The 22,592-nt window shown below is 41.9% G+C and overlaps 1 protein-coding gene across 2 annotated transcripts in view; it reads right to left on the reverse strand.

The window, feature by feature from the left end:
• The window catches only part of NCOA7 (nuclear receptor coactivator 7), an 87,971-nt gene extending 66,281 nt beyond the window's left edge, over positions 1-21,690 (reverse strand). For both annotated transcript variants that reach the window (XM_063310367.1, XM_063310359.1), the window contains exon 1: positions 21,340-21,690. The gene's annotated coding sequence lies outside the window, so the exon portion shown is untranslated. The remainder of the gene's footprint in view (positions 1-21,339) is intronic.
• Between the last annotated feature and the right edge of the window lie 902 nt (positions 21,691-22,592).

Raw genomic sequence — 22,592 nt, forward strand, 5'->3', positions numbered from 1 at the left:
GAGTCAAAATTTAAGCCCTGTATTACCTCACAGATCTCAAAGGAGTAATAAAGGCGTTCCTCTGTCACGTTTTCAGGCTGAAACAGTAAAGGCTTTTCACATCTTCACAGAACCTGAGTCCTTAGAACAAGTGAATGCTTTACCACCTGAGATTGCACAGAATTGGCATTCTGCCATGCAACAGGAGTTAGCATCCGTGAAAGAAAATAAAACATGGAAACTGGTAAATCTACCTCCCAATGAACGCTGTCTAGGTTGTAGGTGGGTTTTCAAACTGAAAAGGGATGCTGATGGCAAAATCCAAAAATATAAAGCACGGTTGGTTGCAAAAGGGTTCACTCAAAGGAAAGATTTAGACTTTGACAAGACTTTTGCACCAGTTACTAAAGGTGAATCAATTAGATTACTGTTAAAAATTGCTGCACTCAAAGGAGTGTCAGTTCACCACTATGACATTCAAACTGCATTTCTCTATGGTGATTTAGACCACAAATTATATATGCAGCGACCCCCTGGCTATGGAAAAGGGGAGAATCTGGTCTGTGAACTGCAGAAGTCAATCTATGGGTTAAAACAGGCTGCTAGATCCTGGAACCAAAAACTAGATGAAAAACTGCAGAATTTTGGTTTTGAAAAAGGAAAAGCAGATCCATGTGTACATGTGAAGAAAGACAAACAAGGCTGTATGTATCTGTGCATTTATGTTGATGATTTACTACCGTTCACATCAACAGAAAAACAAAGGCTTGATTTAGAAGCCTGAATGAAAAGCCATTTCACATTAAAAAGCCTTGGAACAGTAACAAATTACCTAGGCTTAGAAATACAGAAAGAGAAGGATGGTAGCTTTCTGTTAAGCCAACGTAGTAAAATTCAAAAGCTCCTAGAGGATTTTAACATACAGAGTTGACAAAGAAAATTGATTTGTGTCTTACTCCTTAGCAAAACAAAGGGGAGTGTTGGCATTTCTTTGTTTTTGCTTGGACCAAGCCACTAGGTTACCATGGTAATTGAGTACTTTCTTAAGTATCGGCAGGGTGAAGAGGTCAAACTTAATTGTCCTCAGTTGGGGTGTTAATAGCTGCATTGCCTGGGGGAGGGCAGCTTGCCTGGGCTTGTTTAGTTTTGCTTTTGCAGTCTCTCAGCTCAGTCCTCTCTGAGTGCGTGTAATTAGCTTCATATCGGTTCTTTTGGTTCCGGTCAAAATGCAAGAATTCATTCCAAGACACCAAAGGTAAATCACAGCCAGATCTGTCTCTCTCCGCTAATACTTATCAAAACCAAATACTGTTTGCAATATGGAAATTTCTTTTTCCCACAGAAGCTAATCTAGCCATATTTCATATATTTTACAATGAAGTTGACTGTTGCTTATGTTGAAAAACTTGAAACATAATAGTGTTACCGTATAACTTCCTAACTAAAATTTAAAACATCAGAGAAAAAGATGAGACCCAAGCTAAGCTTTTGGCAGCAGCAATATTTATTGACTTGAGGATGTCAGTATATATTAACTTTGAGCCACATTGGCAAGACAAAATGTTTTTTTAAAGTGTTTTGTTTAAAAAGATGGAGAAGCATGATTTTGATATAAATCTAAGTTTTTTAAAAAATAATAATCACTAATGATTTTATAACATCCTATCTTTTTTTTAAAAAAAGCAACTAGATAAGAACCCCTCTACTCCAAATGATTTTTTTGTATATGGTACACATTTCTTAAAACTCAACTCTACATAACCCACAGCATACGATGGGGCTATAGGAAAACCATTTAATCTGAAATGCATCCCTTGTCAGTGTTATGAACTCTGAGAGGAAGTGACACCAAGCCATTTTCAAATAATTCTTATATACCTCTGTGAAAACTTTAGGGAGTTTTGAATGAATTTCAAAAGAAAAAAATTGCAAGAACACCTACAATACTTGACAATAAAATATCACAAAGGTATCTACCACATGGGGCAATATGTATGCCAAAAAGAAGGGGGAAGAGAAAAGAAGCAGTGCACAGAAAAAGCTATAATCACAAAGATTATAAACTTATAAAGCCAAAGGTACAGTTTCTATAGCAACTTTAACTGCAACATATTGTGCACAGTGTACTGAAACCCAATATGAAGACAAAACAAAATACTAAATATAGTGGAACTTGAGAAAGTTCAGGATAGCTACAAAAATACTCATTTTGCATTTCTAATAATAAGTTCCTTACAACCTCCTCAATGCACTAATCTGTAGTTTTGTGTAGGTAGCTTTATTCAGCTCTAGGAGCACACACACTACTGTAGCTCATTTAATATGCAACTGTCACCCTCCTTGCAACAACACTATTTCACAATTTACAATCATTATCCCTCAGGTATGGTTAGACAGAACTGTAGTCTAGTAACATCTGGAACTGCTGTTTAGATCAGGGATTTTCAAGCTTCATGGGGTTATTCACTCAAATGCAACCAATTTTTATTACTAGAGCTTTGCCTCTTGATTAGACTTCCAGGAATTTTTTTTTTAACTACAGATTCTGCAGCCTGAAAGTTTGAAAACCCCTAGTTTGGATCACTGTCTAGCTGGGCCATTATTTATCTTTTTTCAAGCCTTCCCACTGTTTTTAGGAGATAGACAACTGTTAGCTCTATGAGGCCCATACAACTTGGATCTCTAATTTGGGCACCACAGTACCAGCAAAGACCTCCCCTGGTGCCCAACAGGTTTCTTGCCCCATCTGATTCTAATTTTTTATGATTCTTCTAATTAAAAAAATGAAAAATTACCATGGTACAAAGCAAAGCACCAGCTTCAAGCCTAATCTACATCACTAATAATACCACTTCAATCCAAGTAGACCAAGAAGCATTCTTAGAAAAGAATATGGTTGGCTGGTTGCAGGTCAGCACTTTGTTTGGAAATATGACTATCTACCAAGAAAAAGCTAAAGGTAAAAAAAACACCATCCTGGGAGAGTAAAATCGTGAGCAATACATGACAACTGTGATAGTGCCTATATCATGGACTCAACTTTTCAAATGTAGCCACTGGCCCCCAAAAATTAGGAACCCTATCTATCAGACTTTTCATTCTGAGAGAAAACTTTTATAGACATAAGTAAGCTTCCCAAGGCAGAAACTGAATTCCCCTAAGAGAAAAAAGCATAAAATAGCATACAATATGTTGCTATTACATACACTTCCCTCAGTAAGATCAATAACCTTACAAGGCAAAAGGCAATTCAATAAATATAAGAAATTCAGCATGAGCAGCACTCCTTTTTTAAGTTATCACAACACAGCAAATGAGCAAAACAGGTTTACAAGGTCATGCAAGAAGAGAGTCTCTAGGTTGCTTTCTCCAGCCTAGTGCTCTGCAGATGTATCGGATCTCACCTCCCATAATTTGGCCATATTGGCTGATAAACTTGGAGACTTGAAGTTCAACATATTTAGAGGACAGCAAAATGGTTAAGGCTGGTTAAGGCATAGTTCAAATATCCTGTCAGCTGTCTTGTGATTCCTACCATCCTTCCTCTGCAATTCCACCTTTCCAGCACATTGGAGAACACTAAAAAGGCTTGCCTCGTGCCATGCATTACAGCAAAGGAATTCAGCTGAAATTCTTGAAATCCTGTGTCAGAGGAGATAGCTTCTCTCAGGCCAACAGCCTCTGCCCTTGATATACACACAAGGCCTTGTTTACATTCCAGATGAACCACACACAGTACAAGTGAATTCCACAATCAATTGTACTCTAGCCTAATCTTATTTTTAATAGCAGAAAGAATTATTGACAAGTCAAATGAACTCCAGTTGATTCATTTGTTTTCTTGATTACACTCCTTAGCCAAACTGCCACTGCTGGGCACCCAGCCTTGTCAATATAATCTTAACATACCAGATGCTTTATGGGTTCCAGACATCTATCTTCAAAATCCCACAAGCTTCTATACTGCACATCTCAACCTGTTTAATGTTTTGAAAAGAAGTGATATTTTATTTGTTATCAAGCCATGCTGGTTGGTGACTGTGGGAGTTAGTGACAGCATATGAAACAAGCACAGACTGAGGAAGGCTGATTAAAATGCTCCAATTTTAAAAGAAAAAATCATCAGTTTCTTCTGATGTGGTAAATCATAGATTGCTCAACCATTCATTGTTGAATAAACCACAATTAGCTATGCTCATAAAAAATGCCAAAACATAAACCATGGTTTACAATCTATACGAGCTGAGTTCATAGCATACTCTTAAGTCATAACAAAGTAAGTCTAAAAAGGCCATTTAATAAGCACATTGAGGTATCTTATCACCAATCACATACAGTTTTTCAGCCTTAATAAGGACCCAAGATTTGTGATTAAGTGCAGCATGTAATCATTAAGCAGGAGTTTTTTTGGCCTTCCATCTCATGCAAACCAACCTGTGGCTTACTGTGACATGCAAATTCAGCCATACTTTAGGTTATGGCTTAGCATCAGGTTTTAACTCAATTACTGTAGCTTGTTTAACAAACCAATATTTGTGATGTGTTTTGAAGCCTATTTGGCTTGAGAAGGAAGAGCAAAATGTATAGCAACTTAATGCTGAATTATAACAAACTTCTAACAACCAGATAACTCAAAACATGCACACTTCTGAAATAAGCATCCAAGAAGAATAGCAGAACAGGACTCTGACCAGCATTTAAACAGCACTCCAGCCTCCAGGAACACTGGCATTCAACCCTGGCTACATGATTCACTTGCAGCTACAGAAAAAACTGCAGCTTAAAAACTGCCTATAACAAAAAAGCATCAAGCAACAGTTGCCAACATTCAGCTTGAATTGCAGGAATCTAATCCCACTGGCTCTAATCAAAAAACAGTTGAACAACAAAGCCTAATGCATGACTAGTAATGTTGAACTTTAACCATTTATCCTGGGACAGGGTGACATCAGGAAGCGTACCAAGGATGGCCACATGCGGCTCTCAGCCAAATTTCAAAAGCCATCTGCAAACGATCAATTCAGACATCTGGTAAAAACAATCTTTTACTTCCCAGAAAGCCTGCTGGGTGAAGACGAGGGGGGGAGATAGAGAAGGGGCATAAGGAGGGAATAAGAGGGTGTCATACACAGCAGTCAGACAATCCTCCTCCCTTCTGGTTCAGCTCTGCCCACTAAGTTCCAGACTTAGTGGTTCCACCACTGGTATGCTGTACCCACCAGATTACCACCAGAGGAAAGTTGGTTCCACCTTGATCTGTTGGCTGCAAAATCACATCAGTTATCATCATATAACCCTAGATGGCCAAAACATCTTCATTCCACTGAATCCCAACCAGAGATCACCATGCTGCAGACCACTGAGGTCCAGACTTCTGACTATCTCCCTTGCTGGTCACCAGTTTCTGTAGTGGAAATTAAATGTATCATCCAGACTCTGAAACTGAACAAGGCCCCTAGGGAAGATCTTCTCCCAACAGAACTCTTTAGGGACTTGGTGAGACACTCTGCTGGTTGTACTCCAGCAGGATGGAAACTCTCCATCATAGTGCAAATATATAAAAAAAGGCAACAAGGAGGATCTCCAAAACTATAAGCCCATAAGCTGCATTGACTTAGTGGCCAAGATGTATACCAAACAACTCCCAAACAAGTTAGAGGACTGGTTCATTGAGAAGAAGCTTATTAGTGAAAGAACATGCTGGGTCAGGCCTGCATGTTTGACTACAGATAATGGTTTCACACTATATCATCTTATAACCAAGTATGAATCTAAAGACCAACAACGCTTTGCATCCTTCATTGATATCAATTTCGCATTTGATTCAATAAATGATCCTCTGGAAGAAATTGACCAGGCTAAACATGAAGTCTAGACTCCTATATCTGGTTAAGGCCCTTTATACAAACTCCTACCTAAAAGAGTGTACAGAGACAGACAGATGGTGCCCTAACACAGAATATACCCACCCACAAAGTCATAAGACAAGGATGCATCTTGGCACCAATGTTCTTCAATCTCTATGTCAATGACATGCTAGGATTTCATTTTTCCCCTGATGTATATATGCCTAAGATTTCTAACAAACCTATTAATTCTTTTAATACATTGATAACATTGTTCTGATGACATATTCTCAAGTTGGCATGAGAATTCTTCTCTGAAAACTATCTATTGTGTTTTGAATTTGTTGAAAATTAATAAGGCCAAAGTGGTAGACCGCTTCAAAAGATGTGCAGCCAGGGCTAAAGTAAACTCTAATATGCTATTGAAAATGCTCAAGTATAAACATCCTGGCATTCCAACTCCTGTACTAAAGGCACATAAGGCCAAAATCATCCAGTACTAACCTATGGGGCAGAACTGTGGGGCCTACTAAACCCCTTCCTACTCATACAGAGCTATTTCTTAAGACCTATCTTGGGGACTGATAAGAACACTTCAGCCTCTGTGGTCAGAGCTGAATTAGGCATGCAGTCTATTCAAAGCCTTTCATTATTGGTGGAAGACCCTACAAATGGATCCTTGTAGGTTACCCCAACTTTGCCTAAAAGAATAGCTAAGCATGTTTCTGACCAAACCAGCTGCATGGTCTATCACATGTATTTTCAGTTGGACAACAAGCCAAGCAAATCTTCAAGCCGAGAGTCCTGGATGTCAGTGCTCGAACTGACAAAGAGTCATTTATAAGCACTAAATCTCTAAAACTATTGGCCCAGAACAAAAGGTTATTTCAAACAGAAAAGTACTTGATTATTGGCCTGATACAGGGACAAAGAATGGCCTTTTCCAGGGCAAGATTCAAACTGCTGGACTCCATGGTAAAATACAGGCAATTCTAGAAAATACCATAATGGGAAAGGAAGTACATATGTGGCACACCAGCTATTAAAGAGATTGCACATATATTTATGTCTTAGCAAAGGCCTGGTATCTATATTCATTACAACTTAAAACAGTTCATTGGGACCCTAATATTTGTAATGAGTGCCTATTCTAAAACACTATCAGACTCATGAGCAGGAATTCAAAGATATCTGATTTATTAAAGAATAGTATGCAGGATCACAGAGAAAGCTGAGAATGATAAAAGCGTGCCAAATGCAAACTAAAAACCCTCGGTGCAAATGAGATCCCTCCCCCTGTAGAATCTTCCCAAGTTCACAATCCCAGGTGCTCCTAACGGCTTCTGATGTCTGTGGGAAAAGTCCTTGAACAGAGAACATAACCCGAACACATTCCACTGTAATGAACACAGATACAGAGCTTGGTACAAGGTTTCACAGCAGCTCCCTCCCAACAGAAACACGCGTCAGCGCCATGGCATGTGAAACGTTACGATGTATACTGTACATTGAAACAGTGAACATGACATATTGCCCCCCCCCCAAAAAAGAAAACACTAAGCAGCAGGCTTCAAAGGGTAAGCCAAGTGGAAATGGTGAACTAAATCAGGAGCATTAACGTGGTGAGCAGACACCCATTCAGGATGAGGAAAGTATTTCCATCGGACCAGATACTGGAGGGTGCCTTGAAGCTTGTGAGAATCAACGACCTCCTTGACCTCAAAGTGCTGTTGGCCGTCAATCATGATCGGAGTAGGAGGAGGAGGTTGGGGATGCCAGCGGGAGGAGTGGTGGACAGGCTTGAGCAAGCTACAATGGAAAACAGGGTGCAAGCGTTTCAAATTGTGAGGCAGGTCCAGTTTAACAGTAACTGGATTGATAAGACCAACAATAGAGAAAGGACCAATGAACTTGGGAGCAAGTTTTTTAGAGGGCTGTGGTGATTTGATAAATTTAGTAGATAGATACACCTGATCCCCAATCTTGAAGCTGTGTTGCAAGGAACGATGCTTATCGGCTTGAAACTTATAAGCAGTCTGGGCATCAGCCAAAGCCTGTTGAATCACCAGCCAGGAATCAGCCAGCTTAACAGCCCAGTCAGAGGCAGAACATGTTTGGGAAGGGGGTTGTGGCAGTTCAGGGATGGGAACAAAGTCGTGACCAGAAACCACACGAAAAGGGGTTTGCCCGGTACTTTGATGGACAGCATTGTTGTAAGCCACGTCAGCAAAAGGCAGTAACTCTACCCAATTGTCCTGATGGTAGTTAATGTACACTCTAAGAAATTGTTCAAGAGTGGAGTTTAAAATCTCAGTAGATCCATCAGTCTCAGGATGGGAAGAGGTGGACAGTGCTTGTTTGGTGCCAATCAATTTTAAAAATGATTTCTAAAACTGGGAAGTAAATTGTGTCCCGCGGTCGCTGACCAAACGGGAGGGGCTACTATGGAGACGGTAGATGTGGATGAGAAATAGGTGCGCCAATTGCGGAGCGGACGGGATGGATGCACATGGAATGAAATGTGCCTGTTTGGAAAAAAAAAATCTTTTACAACCCAAATGAGTTTTCTTCTGACTGGGAGGAAGATCCACAATAAAATCCATAGAAATCTTGTCCCAGGGACGGGACGGTCTGGCCACTGGCTGTAGAAGCCCTTGTGATTTCCCCCCTTTATGTTTGGACATGGCACAAACAGGACAGGAAGCCACATAGTCTTTTACATCGCGTCTCAAGGTAGGCCACCAGAATTGACGATGAACCAAATGTAATGTTTTAACAAAACCAAAATGCCCAGCAAGTTTATCATCATGGGAACGCTGTAAAACATCAGCTCTTAAAGTTTCGGGTACATAAAGGCGGTGTTCCACCCAAGCAAGACCGTCTTCAAAAGAAACATTGTCTCTATTAGCTAGCAACCAAGTGTCAGATTTCAGCACCTGGAGAAAGTCTTTCTGTAACTGACAAGGAACTTGCACTTTCTGCTTCCCAGACTGGGCTGGGGGCGGGGTTGCCTGCGCACGGGTCTGGCTCCGAGTGATAGCAACCAAGCCCAGTTGTGGTTCAGTGAGAACAGTCCCAACCACATCTGCCACCTGGTCAAGATCCTGAGGTAAACGTGACAAAGCATTGGCCAGAAAGTTTTTCTTTCCCAGAATAAATTTTAACTGGAAGTTAAAGCGACTGAAAAATTGAGCCCAGCGAATTTGTTTAGGACTGAGACGCCGGGGGGTGCGGAGGGCTTCCAAATTCCTGTGATTGGTCCAAACCTCGAAAGGGCATTTAGCGCCTTCCAGGAGGTGACGCCAGGCTTCCAAAGCAGCTTTTACAGCAAACACCTCCTTTTCCCAAACATGCCACTGGCGTTCGGTTTCAGAAAATTTTCTGGACAGATAAGTGCAGGGTCTTAAGTGATTTTCAGAATCTCTCTGTAACAATATAGCCCCAACTGAGGAGTCAGAAGCATCAACTTGGACCACAAAGGGGCGTTCAGGATCGGGGTGCTGTAGAATAGGCTCAGCAGTGAAGAGGGTTTTTAACTTCTCAAATGCTGCCTGGCATTCAGGCGTCCAATTCAGCACTGCCCCAGGGTTTTTTACTTTGCGTGTCTCCCCCAAGCTCTTGGTACGGAGTAAATCAGTGAGGGGCAGAGCAATCTCAGTGAACCCCTGGATAAATTGTCAATAGAAATTACTGAACCCGAGGAAACTTTGCAATTGCCTCCGGGTGCGGGGACGTTCCCAACTTAAAATCGCCTGAATTTTTGCAGGGTCCATTTCAATGCCCTTGTCAGACACCCAGATAGTCAAGTTGGGTTTTGTGAAACTCACATTTGGAAAGTCTGGCATAGAGTTTGGCATTTCTAAGCTTGCTTAACACCTGTTTGAGGAGGCGTTCGTGTTCCTCCTCGGTTTCAGTGTAAATGAGATCATCATCTAAATAAACCAGGACCCCTTTAAACAAATGATCATGTAATACTTCATTAATCAATTGCATGAAGACTCCAGGCACCCCAGCCTACCCAAAACGGAGGACTTTGTACTGAAATGAACCCAGTGGGCAATTAAAAGCGGTTTTCCACTCATCTCCAGCTCGTATGCGGATGTGGAAATAGGCTTCACGAAGATGGAGCTTGGAGAAAATCTTGCCCTTAGACAAATGAGCTAACATGTCCTTCATGAGCGGAAGAGGGTACTTGTTGCAAATTGAGATGGAATTTAACCCTCGATAGTCCATACAGAGTCGAAGCGTGCCATCTTTCTTTTCCCGGAATAGCACAGGGGCCCCAACTGGGGAATTTGCAGGTTCAATAAATCCCCTTGACAGATTTTTGTCAATAAAGTCCCATAATGCCTCAAGTTCCTTCTGAGTCATTGGATAAATTTTTGGCTTGGGCAATTGAGCATTGGGAACCAACTCTATTGCACAGTCAGTTTTACGATGGGAGGGTAGCTGATCTGCTTCCATTTCCCCAAAAATGTCTGCAAAGTCTTGGTATCAATCAGGCAGGCCTTCTAAATGTGCCAAGATAGGGCGTGGCGTGGCGGTCTCAGCCCTTCCAACCCCCGCACGTGCAGCTCTCTCCACTGTAAGGGCTTGGTAAAACCCATCTTTAAAAGTCACAGTTCTGTGTTTCCAGTTTATATATGGGCTTTGATAGGTCAACCAGGGGATCCCCAGAATTACCAAGGGATTGCCAACAGGTGCTACTATGAATTTTAAAGTCTCACGGAGGCTGCCCATTTGCATTGCAACAGTTCCAGTGAAATGGGTTGCTGCCCCCCTCCCCCCGCTGTTGAACCATCCAACTGTGTGAAGATCAAAGGCTGCTGGAGGGGGAAGCTAGGCAGGTCCAAAGCAGCAACCAGATCAGGGTGAATTAGACACCTGGAACACCCAGAGTCAACTAAAGCCCAGACTTCTATAGTCTTTGTGAGGGAGCCCAATTTCACTGTTACTGCTAAAGTGGGACAGTCAGCACTCACCATAGCATCCTCGTGCCAATCCTCCTCCACCTGCCCACAGGCACTCTTCATGGCAGGTGGCTGGCGTTTCCCGCCGGCTCCTTAGAGTCATCTTCAGCCTCTCCCGAGAAGTAGAATACTTCCTCAGTGTCGGCTGCGCCCTTGGCTGCTGTCATCCACCGCGAGGGGGGGCAATTTGGTCGGCAGCTTGCCCGCTCGATCTCCAGCCTTGGCTTTTGGGCAATCAGCTGCTCGATGCCCTTCCTTTCCACATCGGAGACACTGACCCCTCGCATAGCGCCGATCTCTCTCCCCTTCCCAGGCTCTATAGCCTGGCCAGGCAGCAGTTGCAGCACTTTGGGGTCCCCTCATGGTGGCTGGTGGTTTTTCAGGTCTTCTGGTTTGCATGAAGGTATGCTGGGTGTGCTCAGCCTTGCCGGCTAGACAGATCCATTCATACAATGACTCTGGGTCGTCCCTACACAACGCCCACCATAGGACGTCCCGGTTGAGTCCCTCTTTAAACCGTTCTATTAAGGTTGACTCAGACCAGTCAGGGATTTTCCCAGCTAAAGCCTTAAACTCCAGGGCATAATCAGCTACAGACAGTTGGCCCTGGGTAAGATCCTTCAGCGCCTTCTTAGCTCTTGCCTTGGCCAGAGGATCCTCAAAATGTGGCTTTAATGCCCACATGAAGTCCTCGAAATATTCAAGTTCAGGGGAGTCAGACTCACTTAATTGAACATACCAGTCAGCCGCTCGACCCTTCAACTTGGTGGCAATGGCAGTTATCTTAGCCTCTTCAGAAGGGAAGTATGCTCCAAACTGCCTCATGTAACTTTTAGCATTAGTTAGAAAGAAAGATAACTTGGTTGGATCCCCATCAAACTTAACAGAAAAGTCTCTCACCCCCACTCCTGTTGGAGCAGAATCGGTGGCTGCCTGAGTGGTTGGGCCCCAGGTTACAGTAGTTCTCCCTCTTCGGGGTGGGGACACTGGTGGTCGAGCCCTGTGAGGTGGAGATTCATCCCGGAGCCGTCTCTGGCCCCGCTCCGCCGGCGGTCCGGATGGGAGGATGGGGGATGGTTGCGTGAAGCTGGGATCCCCTCCGTGCCTCCCCTGTCCCCCCAATGACAGAGACAGGTTTCTTAACATGTACTCCATCAATTCTATTTTGGCCTCTACCACTCTTAGCCTTTCAGGAGTTTGAGATTCCTCCCTCCCTCGCGTGTTAGGCTGTCTCTCTGTTGATACCGTGGTAGATTCTACGTCTGGGGTCAGCGGGAACCGATACTTCCAGGACGCCTGGGACGTCCCTGGCTGGGGTTCTCCCATTTCATCCCAGGTGATCAACTCTGAGGGCGATTCGCTGGGTGCCGGTTGCTCTGGTTCTCCCCCATCGTCAGATTCCTCCACCTCAGGGCTGGAGCTTGATTCCTCCCGGAAATCTGAAGGTTCTGGGGTGAGGCTCAGTTCTCTGCTCTTGACTGTCGACTTGGGCATCAAGCTAGCCGTCTCCTCAAGTCCCCCGGTCGTGAGCTTGGACTCGGCCATCGTTAACTATTTTCCCTCACAAGAAACTAATCTTGGTAGGAGCTAACAGTACAACTTTGGTGATTCTCAGCTTTATGTAATGAGTGCCTATTCTAAAACACTATCAGACTCATGAGCAGGAATTCAAAGATATCTGATTTATTAAAGAATAGTATGCAGGATCACAGAGAAAGCTGAGAATGATAAAAGCGCACCAAATGCAAACTAAAAACCCTCGGTGCAAATGAGATCCCTCCCCCTGTAGAATCTTCCCAAGTTCACAATCCCAGGTGCTCCTAACGGCTTCTGATGGTCTGTGGGAAAAGTCCTTGAACAGAGCACATAACCCAAACACATTCCACTGTAATGAACACAGATACAGAGCTTGGTACAAGATCTCACAGCAGCTCCCTCCCAACAGAAACACGCGTCAGCGCCACGGCATGTGAAACGTTACGATGTATACTGTACATTGAAACAGTGAACATGACATATTAGATTGCCTTACCTCCTTCAAGACGTAAATGTAAATGTAGTTAGCAGCACCACCAAGTTTCTTGTTAAAGCTGCTCAAGTGAGAGGTCATTTTTTAGAACAGATTGGATTGCTTGAAGAAGTGATAAACTTAGTTAAACGTATTTTAATGTGGTGAAATAATTGTATCGATCGTGTTTTATTCTTTTTGATGTGACATTTCGATTTGAGTTTGACATTCTTCTGCCTAATCAATAAAAATAACCTTATTCCTCTTCTTTTCACTGGGCTTTCAACCTGGATATCTTGGGAGGGGGTTCTTAATGTTTTTACTGTGACATATGCCACCCAGAGTCTCTGGACTAAGGAAGGCAACAAAAGTAAAAGTTAAAAAACAAATAAATCCACCAGACAGTTCTCTTTCCATTCAGCTTTTGCACCTGTACTGTCCCTAGATAAAGCAGATCCAGCCACTAACACACATACTCAAATCTGATTACTGTAATACTGGACACTGCTTTTGAAAAGAGTAAAAGAAGTCAGTTGGCGCAAAATGTAGGCTATATTGATTCAATTATTCCAGTTTGTGCCAATTGCACTTGTTCTAGTTTGGAACATTACTCTCTAAGATGCTCTTGAATGGTGGATGATCCCTCAACTCTGTTCAAGGCAAGTAGAAATAACACAACACAGGATTCAGCAGCAAGCAGGCTGTTTTGTTGAGACTCATCATTTCTAGAAATTCCTTCCTAGGTACATTTAACAGATTCCATCCATAAACTTTAGACATTCTTTTCAGAGTTTTTTTTTTACTTGAACAAGCTTTTAGCTTGCTTGTTCTTGCTGCTTTAATGTTTTATCTTATTCTTTTCTATATTATTATCTTGTTATTTCAGAACCAGAAAGAAGCCAATAAATATTTTCATAAGTAAAAAGTTATCTTTGTCAGCTTATCAGCACAGAGCTATCCACTGGCAACCCACTGAATAGAAAGCAGTTCTCAGAATCTATTTCTCAAAACATTTTTTGTGTAACAGCACTTCCAGATGGCATTGTTTCCACTGATCCAATCTCTCCAAAGGGTCTTGACATCAGCTGTGTGATCGTTTTCACTCCTATAGACATGAGAAGGCAATCAATGCTCCTTCCAGGTGACCAACAGAAATGGAAAAATCAGCCCTCCCAACTTTCCAAGCTACAGCAGCTTCAGAAGTAAGAAAAATCTCCTTGCCTTCACTCTGCACAGAGAAGGTGAAAAGGAGATAGCTGCATAAACGCAATCCATTTTCTGGATATGCTGTTTGCGTTTATCAGGCTATTTAAAAAAATCTGAACAGTTGGAATGAAAGAAAAGCCACCAGGCTGTCAAGACTTCAATCTGGCTGCACACAAATTCCAAATGAAAGCTGTGATGATGGCATGTCACCACAGTTTTGTGAACAGGTGCTCAATCCATGATTGTAGGATGCAGGGTAGGTCCTGTCTGTGTCCGGAAGGGGAAAATGATAGCTCACTTAACCCCCAGAGGCTGGCCGGTGGGATGAGGCAAGAGTATGGTACAGGCTGTTTATGCAAACAGGGAAAATCAAGCTTGGTATAGTAGTTCTGTTTTGTTTTTCACTGGGATTGTGAAATTGACTTGATGGAATAAGATCAGGTTTTCTGAAAGGAGTGCCTGTGAAAACTACTAGAGAAAGCAGGGCAATGGGAGATGTCTAAGAGCAAGAATCTCCACTCCCTACAGAAGTTTTGCAAAGTAAGCTGCACTGCGGATGAGTCCAAAGAGGATTGGCCCAACAGTCCAAGGAAGACCACCTTGGATGAGCACAACTATGTTGATACCACATCAGTGCAAAATCCATGTAACATTAACTTGTCCCAATTATAGGTGTAAGTTAAATACAGATAAATTGGAGGACAGGGAAACACATGGGGTGCCTCCTTACCAAAATGCACCATATCAAGAAAGCACAGAAATTGTTTAGGCCAGAATTATGTATGGCCTTCTTTTAGTTCTAATTGGGTCCCAAGAGGAAAGGCAATGTTTGGTTCAGCTCATTCAGTTTATAAAGGCAATAACTGTAAAGGATACTCACAATCGCTTATTGTACTACACACTGCTGTTGCAATGCAGCTTTGTTTGGCACAAACCTCAGCCTGGCATCAGGGAATGCTAGAAAAAAAGAATTAGGAACAGGCCAAACATTGAAGGAGACTGTACCCAGCACATCCTGCACATGCCACTGGAAAGAGTCTCAGAGCCACAAAGGGTCTAAGCTACAGCGGCAACCCTTGCAGCACTTTCTTGCATGATCGCTAGCACTACACAATCATTCTGCATAACTGTGGCATGCCCTGAAGAATACCTCCACATGATAGTAGCAATCTACCTGACAATCCAAACCTGCATTACCATTTCAAAATAGACCCTGCCCCTAGTTGGACTGAAGCATCAGTCTAGCGTAATATGAAGCCAGCTATTATTGGTTTAACCATGGTTATAAAATAAACCACAACCAGTTGTACCAGCATAATACACTAAGCTATAAGCCACCATTTACAAATCATGACCTCGGTTTACACAATAAGTTAAGCAAGCGATGTTACGGCTTTGCAAGAGATGTGAACCCAGCTTTGTGAACAGTTCTCCTTAAGCACATGGATTATGGAATTGGGAAGAGTCATCAAGTCAAACTCCAGATAGAACAGATGAGTTCCCAATTCCTTTCCACATGCCAGTGGATCCACTTAGGTTAATAAGTGAACTGCCATTTACAAACACAGTGAATGGATTCATATGACATTCTAAGCTAGAAACAGATCAGATTTTGTTAGTGTGTTGTGCAAACCTAACTGTTGCTTTTTCTCTTTTATCCAAAGTTAAAGGACCAACAAAAGCAAGTTCTTTTCTCCCAGATCCATTCCACCAAGAAATTCCTATTTCTCAAGGTAAATGAAATAACTAATTACTGAAAAACCACAAAAAAGTGTAAGACAAATATAAAACATATACAAAAGATACATGTGACAGAATTAAAATAATGACAAATTAAAGCTGTTTGATGAATCATGATTTGGCAAAGGAGTGAAGCATGGAAGAGCCTGTAACTATCTGGCTTTGTTCTTACTATGACAATTACAGCTGTGCCCTTACATAATAGAGTTAGTCAGAAAATGGGGTCCTCAATTCCAATCTTCCAGCCCTTTGTCTTTCAGATGAACTGCAGCTACAAATCTCAGAATTTCCAAACCCATCTGGACTGTCAAAATTATGACAGTGGAAAAGCTGAACTAGGAGTTTAAACAGACCAGTTTCTTTCTTTTTTCTTCAGTGCCTTCCCACTATCCTGTTACTAGTTATCTTGTCTTGAAGTGCCCATAGCACAAAGACCATACACATTCCTTAAATGATCAAAATCCAAAACTCAATCCTGAATTCTCAGAAGAGGTGCCTATCAAAATTGATAGTGTTGGACTAGATCAGTGGCCCTGAACTGTGTTGTTCCAACCACAGTTCACAACTTCCTTGACTACTGCCTTTGCTGGCTGAGTGGAAGACAGATCCACAATATACGGACAGCAGTAGGGTAAACCTGATGAACTAAATATCAAGCAATTTCATATCAAGCCACTAATGAATTTTTTAAAACTATGTAGGGAAAAAAGTTCAAAAATTAAGGTTGACAATGAGATAATCAACAGGATGAGTGTTTTTCAGGCTTATTAACAAAAGAGTTTAGTCATAGTTGTTGGGGGGAAGTAACAGAGTAGGGCTGTGGTTTGCTTTAGATTCAGATTGGGGAAAAAAATTGAAATATGCAGGGAGTACCAACACAGCATTTATCTTTGACTCATTAAAGCAGCCATATCAGTTTTCATGATTGCATGGCCGCAGCACTATTCTGAATGTTCTGAAACACTTCGTCCAAGTTGAATCTGAAGCACTGCACAGACCTATAAAATAGTGTGGTATAATATAAATACAGCATACTGCAAGACAATCTTGCATGTATAGGTTAGCCACAATTCTATTTCAACCCATCTGAAAATGTTACTGAGCCACATGTAGTATTATTTCTAGCACCAGAGCAGGAAATAGTTCATTTAGCTTCATCTCACTAGCCCTTAGTAATATTAAAGCTGTAATATATGCATGCCTTCAGTAGATGGAAGATTGAAATATGGCCTAACACTAACCTCAAAGGATAAAACCAGTGTCTAAGCACTTCAGCATTTTGACTATGAGCTTTTCCAGGATATGAGGTCAATTTCCTTATGGCAGCATAATTGCTTTCTGGCTCAAGGTCACTACCACTTGATTAATGAAGCACTTGCTAGAGAAGCACAGGCCAACATATTCTAGAAATGACAAAGCAAAGACCAGGATGATACTGATTTGCAGCAGCATTTCTATGCTTGTATCCTCCTTTCTTTTCTGTAAGCTCTGAAAATCTAATAGACTAGTAGAGATTCACCTCCAAAAAACATGCCAAGCTATTACTTCTTTCCTCCACTGCATACTCAATCACCCAAAAACTACTGCCCATATTGATCCTATAAAGCAGCTTTGCTTCATTCATTTCCCCACAAATCACTAATATAGAAGTTATTATCCATATTTCACAGATGAAGCATAGGGGGTTGAAGGCAACCAAATGACGAGATATATAAATGAATAAAACTATATACCAACTTCCACCTTTTAGTTTATTTTTCATGGCACGTACAGATGCCTTTTCCTCTTACCTCACAGCCACTGCTGGAACCCACTTACCATTTTGCAGCTAGAAATAGGAATGGATTATAGCATCTAGCTAATCCTGGAAAAAAGTAAGCATGATTGGACCTGGCTACTGTTTGGATAATGGAGGAGTTGAGGAAGGTTTCAGGAAGGGGGGTGGTGTTAATTTTGTTTTCTTATTCCACCATTCTGAGTCTTTGTCTTATAATGCTAAAAGCTCAGTGCTGCTGTTGGCTATCAGCCCAGAAATTAAGTGCTTTATTGCTATGTGGTGGAACAGAAAGGAGGTATTCTCTTTTTATTATTATTCTCTCATATAGTAATCTTAAAGAAGGCAGGTTCTTCACTGCTCCCCTAATCCTAATCTTCTCCCATCCCAAAATACAGTCTTTTCAATCTGGTATTCTTCAGCTATGTTGAATACAATGGGTGATACAATCCAACGTTTTGTTCCCTTTCTGGTATGTGGGTGTATGTGACCCATCATAGTAACCATTTTGTGAAAGCGCTCATAACTATACTCTCAAATTTCCAAGTGTGCCTAGTACTGTATTCCTATAGATTCCTTCTTTACTAATGTCATTGGATATTTACATACCACTTGGGAAACACACACCGCCCCCAGCCAAAAAAAATATATTTCCAAGTACATGTTGGATTATTAAGAATTAAGGCAATAAACTTTGGTTAGAACTAACTTTAGCTATTGCTTATCTCACCAGGTCAACATGGTTACACACATAGTTCTTAGCAACATTTTTACAAAGATTTTTCACATTCAAAACTTATAAGAAAGAATAAGAGTACTTTGAAATCCATGAAAATATTTACTTTGATTTAATTTCAATCTCACATCTGTGTGCTTCCTTAAATGAATGTGTGTTTCATTTTCTAATCAATTTAGAGTTGTCTTTTTGCACATGCTGATTTTAAAGTATGTGAATATTACTCTTGCTTTACAGTCAAAAAGATCCACCTCAAAATGTCTTTAAGTATTATTGAACTCTATAAACATAAACACTTAAAGCAAATAAAAAGCAATTTATTGACAAAGATGTGCTATTTAAAACTATTACACAGATATAACCAAATCACAGTTAATTGCTGGATATAAATACTACTACAGTTCAAAAAGCTCTCTATTTTCTCAAATAGAAAATAAAAAATGAAAGAATAAGACCACAAGCAATCAAATCTATAATTTCACTAAAGATGTCAAATTCTGTAATCACAATAGAACGTTGCAGGAAAAAATTTAAAAAGCAGTGGACATGAAATTAATCTGTGCAGGTACAGGCTAGCTGAAATATTTTTGTTCTGTGATTATTTATCAACATATATCATAAAGAACATGTCAACCTGTTTCCCAATGTTGGTGATTAGCATTATACTAGCTTATCCCCAAAATGTCCTAATAAACATGGCAATTTCTTAAGGGTACAGTCTTACACATAGCAGTTTTCAGGTAAGCCCCACTGAAGTCTCACTGATATATGCATCAAATCAAGGTAAAAAAGATTAAGAGTTTTAAAATCAATGGAATACAGAAAGGGATATCAGAGTTGTAACTTTAAACCAGTATTACATCTCTGATATTTGTAATCCATTTTGTCCCTTATTATTATCCATTCCTGTTTTTCACTTTCCCTGAAAAAAATGCAAACCCGAAACAAAAATAAAATGTAATACTGTAGGTAAAATTGGAATAAGCTAATCATACCAGAACTTGATTTAACCCTGTAGGACTAATTAAATCATTTAGAAGAAAAATAGTAGAGCTAGCTGAATAATACCTGTGGACTCTTAATAATTTTGTAATGAAGATTGGTGTGAGAGGAATAGATATAATGCTGAACCTTAACTCTCTGTATTTCAGTTAAAGTTGTCCTCCAGACGTTCATGAACTAGTAAGTCTTCACCGCTGGCCATGCTGGCTAAAGCAACTAGGAATTGTAGTTCAACAACATCTGGAAAGGTTATATAATTATCCCATTGTTTTGGAACTAGATCCATTAAGTCTGACATGATCAGCACCCTGATGAACCAGGACTAGGTGTGTGTGTGTGCGCATATATATGGGTATGGGTGTGTGTGTGTGTGTGTGTGTGTGTTTATTAAAGACATTTATATGGCCGCCCAACTCATGGTGACTCTGGGCAGCCTATAAAAATAAAACCAAAAATACAAAACTCACCATACCCCGTGCCCCTGGCTGCAACAATACATTCAAACAACCACTTGATGGGCTCTGCATCAACCTGGGATCCCCAGGCCCGCTGGCAAAACCATGTCTTCAGGGCCTTTCAGAAGAGTATTAAGGTGGGGGCCAATCTTATATCTGCGGGGATGATGTTCCACAGGGAGGGAGCCACCACGGAAAAGGCCCTTCTTCTCTGTCCCATCAGATGGACCTCCTTAATGGGGGGCAACTATAACATATACCCCCCTCCCCAATCTGGTGGGTCGGGTAGATATAACTGGGAAAAGGCAGTCCTTCAAATACCCTAGCCCCAAGCCATGTAGGGCTTTAAAGGTGATAACCAGCACCTATAACTATTCCCAAAGTGAAAGAATTGTATATTTTCTTTAGACAGAAAAGAGTAATGCATTCCACTGCTTTTCATATTTGTACATTTAGCTCAAAGTGGACAATATTGCTATTTATAAAAATAATAAAGGTGGGATAGAAAATAAATAAATATTGTTTGAAAAAAAACTTGCACTAATTAAAGATACATCCTTTCATTCAAACTCTTGCAAATATGCCTACTGAAGCTCCAAAGATGGAGATTCTAAACTGGAAGTAGAAAAATCCAGTGTAATGCAAACACTTTCTATTTATATGCATAATATAGTGCATGTCAGCAATAGTGCATTTTAACATGATAAATGGAGAGAGCAGAGCACAGAACCTCACAGATCCTAATTTTAAAAATATCCAAAAATTATCCATTTGTTCTTTAAGACCTGAAAATCCGTATGCACTAAGTAGACATGAAGAGTCTGTGTGTGTGTGTATAGCCAGATATGGAAATAATCAGTCTTCCCTTTTAAATTTTAAATGACTTGAGTTCTGGTGAATATACTACAGTATTTCCTACCTACAGAGACAACATATGCACCAGTGCAGTAACACTAGCAGAAACCATTTTTAACAGTTCACAATTCCAAAACTCGTTCCAAAAAGGACAGTCATAAATGTGTTACAAGAACACATGGACACAGATGTAAAGAAACCCTGAAAAGGGGGGGGTGACAGTTCAAACTGTACACTGTAATTGATGAACCTTTTCCTCCAATACACGCAATGTACAGGCAATTCCAACTTCCTCTTTTAGCCAGACCCCGGAAAGGACTGTGACCTCTTGAAACACCCTCTTGCAGGTATGATTTGCTAGTGAAGCACAGAATTAGCGAGTCAGCACATCAGGCGGGGAAGTGAACTAAGCGGCCCCGGTAAGGAACGGGCAGTGGCCACACCCCCTACCTGAATCAGCACCCTCAACGCCTGCCTGAACTCTGGCTTGGTCGCCTCGGATCGCCAAGCCGGAGGAAACGAGCTTGCTGAAGCCAGCCAAACAAATGCGCGTGCTCCTCAAGCGCTCTGCCTGCCCCCGCCGACGTACTCTAGAGTATGTGCCCACTCCCCCCATGCCAATGGGGGGAAGGAAAAGGAGTAGGAATGGATGCAGCATTTCTATGAGCCGAGAGGCTGCTTCGCTCTTCTCCCCCCGCCCCTTACTGCTTCATGCACCCACACTGGAAACAGGCGCGCGCCTCTGGCTCATCTGTAGCAAATACCCACCGCTAGAAGGTGGGAGGGTAGCTTTCGTCTCCTCAGCCCAGGATCGGACGTTCCTGGCCGCCGCTGCCGCTTGGCAGGTTCTCCGCAAGGATGCCAAAGAGAGATCCCTCCATGATCCCCAGGAAGAGGCGGAGAAGCTACAGCATCCGCGGGAGGAGGGAGGAAAGGAAGCTACGCCAAAGGAGAAACGCTCGCTAAGGTCCCTGGCCAGCAGCCGCCAAGGGCTGTGGTTTAGCCAGCCGTCCACCGCGTGTGGCTTCCAGGCGCCGTTTGGCAACGCGAGGCCAGCAGCCACTGCAGCAGCATGTTCCCTCGGCGAACGCAGACGCAACTCCCCGGCGGCTGCTCTGCGCGCGCGCGCGCACCCAGCCCAGCACACTCCACTCCCTTCCCTTCCGCGGTTGGTTCCGCCGAGAAGTCCCCACAGAATCCGCTTCGCGAGAGCCAGCACTGCCCTTCTGCTTTCCTCCCTCTTAGCCGAGCTCCGCCTACAGCGCGGCCGTGTGACTTGTTCGCAAACAGAAATGTAAATTTTTCGGGAAGGAAGCGTGGAGTCGTTTCCTCACCCGCAGGAATGCGCTCGCTAACTTTCCTTCCTTTGTCACCCTGCGGCAACCAGTTCTGATTCTGCTCTCTGAACCGGGAGAGAGAATATTGTCTGGAGAATTAATGACAACGGCTTAGCAGCTTATCAACAGGTTTTAACCAAAACGGTGGCCTTGCTTTTCGTTTGTTTCAAATATGCTTTTCGGCGTAAGCAGTGCTTTCAGCGAGGTTTGTTTGGTGCTGGTTTAACCCGATAAATAACGAGAGATATTCTCTTGACAATTCGCTTCACAAAGTGCTGATCCCAAGACGCTGTTCGCAATTAAGATGGCTGTTCCTGTAACATAGCCACCTGTGTTACCCTCACGGTTTACTCAACTAACTCGATTTTGTGGATACTGCACCATCATCACTAAGCTAAAATATTATTGGCTTGTTTATGTTTAACTCTGCCACATGACTTAACCACGGTAATTGTAGCAGCTTAGGTGAATAATTTTTTTTAAGCAGCAAACGCTTTATTTCATTTAATAACTTTATAAATTGTTCCCAGGGAAATATACACACCCCTTTCATTATAGTGCAAGAATTTAAGTATGATTTTCACATTTATTCATATGATAAACTTAGATTCTGACTCCTGGTATAATCTCAATTTGAAAATTGAAGGGGTTTGTGGAGGTGGGAAAAGGTGTAGGAAATAGGGG

The sequence above is a fragment of the Candoia aspera genome, chromosome 1 (genome assembly GCF_035149785.1).
Source record: "Candoia aspera isolate rCanAsp1 chromosome 1, rCanAsp1.hap2, whole genome shotgun sequence".
Lineage (NCBI taxonomy): Eukaryota > Metazoa > Chordata > Lepidosauria > Squamata > Boidae > Candoia > Candoia aspera.